Source organism: Triticum dicoccoides, chromosome 6A, assembly GCF_002162155.2.
Source record: "Triticum dicoccoides isolate Atlit2015 ecotype Zavitan chromosome 6A, WEW_v2.0, whole genome shotgun sequence".
Lineage (NCBI taxonomy): Eukaryota > Viridiplantae > Streptophyta > Magnoliopsida > Poales > Poaceae > Triticum > Triticum dicoccoides.
This window is the reverse complement of record NC_041390.1, coordinates 71,421,097-71,424,049: the sequence shown is the minus strand read 5'-3', so window position 1 is coordinate 71,424,049 and position 2,953 is coordinate 71,421,097. Positions and strand designations below refer to the sequence as shown.

Below are 2,953 nucleotides of genomic sequence, written 5' to 3'. Positions count from 1 at the left end.
GGGGGGTGAAAAGCACGGACAACATGCCGTCAACCTTCCAAACATGCTCATCAATCTTCTTCCACCCCTCGTGCTATAGGAATAACTCGTACTACCTGTCAGAGGAACCCTTGTTGGGAGCGGGAATGGGGACATAGGTCGGGTACATACATGTAGGTCATCGGAACCCATTGGGAGCAGGCCGCACCAGCCCGTTGAGGGCCTAGCATGATCCAGGCGGAGAAGAAGAGCACGGCCCCTAGCCCGTAGTTGCCGCCGAATGCACCCATGGTGCACGGGCGCACGACGGTGGATCAATCGAATCTGAAGCAACTGATCCCCACCACGAACTTGGCATGGAACTGCAAAGAATGCAGTGGCCCTGTGGCCTGCAGTTGCCGCAGATCCACACCCATAGGGGGGCGGTCGGGGATAGATCAAATCCAAATCCACCTATGCCTGCTCACAAACTTGTCATGGTCTCATGGAGCCACAGAGAACACCATTATTTGAGCACATACGGGGAAGGAAGAGGCAATGTGGGGAGATGAGGATAGGATGGTGTGTCTCGGCTTTTAATAGTATACTTCCCACTGTCTAATCAGTTAAAGAAGATGAAGAAGAACCGATGAGCAGTACAGAGATTAAATCACACAATTTTTTTACTCTGGCCATCGGTTACTAAATGATGGAGGGGAAACGAACACAGAATTTATTATGTGAGTGGAACCAGGCGTGGCATTGAACTTTTTTTCTCAGTGTGTAGTGCCATTGAAGAGGGGACAACCACATCAGCTTGTGCTTTTGATCGGTCCCTCATGTAAGTCAGTAGTGAAACGATGACATGGCTGACCTGCTGATGTGGATAGGCTGCATGTTAAGAGAAATAACATAGTGGGGATGAACTATTTAGGTATTATAGATTATAGATGCCAGACATCTCTGACCTTCCTTTTCCTAGTTCCTTCCATAGTTCTACTGATATCATAGCGCTTCTTCCTTAGAGCATCTCCAACATCGGCGAGAAATATCGCACGCGGAAAACCTATGTTTCAGAGCATCTCCAGCAGTTGGCCCCCCAGGGGGCGCCTAAAATCGCCGCCTAGGGGTGAGCCGGCGCAAAAAATCGGCCTGGGGGCGAGTTGGTCCCCAGCCGCCGGCCCCAGGGCCGCCCCCAGGCGCATTCAAAAAAGAAAAATATATAGCAAATTTTGGCAAAGTTCGGAGAAGTTCGGCTAAACACGACTAAATTTCGGCAAACTTGGGCATATATTAGACATGTTCACGGATTTTCATTACATAACAAATATATAACTAATCTAAAAAAGAAACTGGCTGAACGCCGAGTAGTCATCGTCGCCGCCATCCTCACCGTCGTCGTCATCGTCGGCCTTCTCCTCCTTGACGCGGGTGCCCCTGCTAGACCTGGCGTCGCCATGGCGGACTGGTGGCGGCGGCAGCGCTGTCATCGATAACGACCCCTCCTCCTTCGTCGCGGCCCTGACGGCGCTGCACGAAGCGCCGCAGGGCGGCGCAGAGGCGCTCCCTCGCCATCTTCAAGGAGTCCTGGCGTGCCCATTCCAGGGTCGCATCATCGTCGAGCTCCACGTCGCCGTGTTCCGTCTTCACAGCGGGGAGACCCGGCTCCATCTTCACCGGCGCGAGCCCCGCCTCCGTCTTTGGCTTGACGAAGCGCGGAGGAGGAGCCGACGAGGAGGCGCGCCGGCCGCCCTCGTTGATGACGATGCCGGCGCTGCGAGTGCGCCGGCCGAGCGGCGTCTCCGCCGCGGGCTCGGCCTTGACGCCGAGCAGCACCGGAGAGACGGAGGAGTGGGAGGAAGAGCGCGAGGAGAAAGAAGAGGAGGAGCCGAACCTCCTTGGCACCCATTGCCCGTCGCGTTGGCGGTGCGCCGGGGCGGCCGCCCTCGCCGGGGGGTACGCTGTAACACCCTCGATGCGGCTATATCTCCCACGTGTCGAAGCACGACTTAGAGGCATAACCGCATTGAAAGCAATGTCGCAAGTGAGGTAATCTTCGCAAACAACCCATGTAATACAATAAGGGAAAAGGGATACATAGTTGGCTTACAATCGCCACTTCACACAATTACATGAATAAAGCATTACATCAAACAGATACAATCAAGGTCCGACTATGGAACCAAAATAAAAGAAGAAACCCCAAATGCGACAAAGGTCCCCGATCGACCCCAACTGGGCTCCACTACTGATCAGCTAGAACGAAACAACACAAAGGACAAGATCTTCATCGAGCTCCTCCTGAGCTTGGTTGCATCATCTGCACGGACTCATCGGCACCTGCAAGCTGGTTCTGGAAGTATCTGTGAGTCACGGGGACTCAGCAATCTCGCACCCTTGCGATCAAGACTATTTAAGCTTATGGGTAAGGTAAAAGGTATGAGGTGGAGCTGCAGCAAGCGACTAGCATATATGGTGGCTAACATATTCGCAAAAGAGAGCGAGAAGAGAAGGCAAAGCACGATCGAGATACTATGATCAAGAAGTGATCCTAGAACAACCTACGTCAAGCATAACTCCAACACCGTGTTCACTTCCCGGACTCCACCGAAAAGAGACCATCACGGTTACACACGCGGTTGATGCATTTTAATTAAGGTCAACTTCAGGTTTTCTACAACCGGACATTAACGAATTCCCATCTGCCCATAACCGTGGGCACGGCTTTTGGAAGTTCAAATCCCTGCAGGGGTGTCCCAACTTAGCCCATGACAAGCTCTCACGGTCAACGAAGGAATAGACCTTCTCCCGAGACATTCCGATCAGACTCGGTATCCCGGTTCTTCAAGACACTTCGACAAGTTAAAACAAATCCAGCAACATCGCACGAATGTGCCGACAAATCCCGATAGGAGCTGCACATATCTCGTTCTCAGGGCACACTCAGATGAGCTCTCCATACAACTAAAACCAAACCTCGAGTTTCCTCGAGGAG

General features: G+C 52.7%; 1 pseudogene; it reads right to left on the bottom strand.

The window, feature by feature from the left end:
• Window positions 1–1,448, bottom strand: part of LOC119315659 — a 6,198-nt pseudogene extending 4,750 nt beyond the window's left edge.
• Between the last annotated feature and the right edge of the window lie 1,505 nt (window positions 1,449–2,953).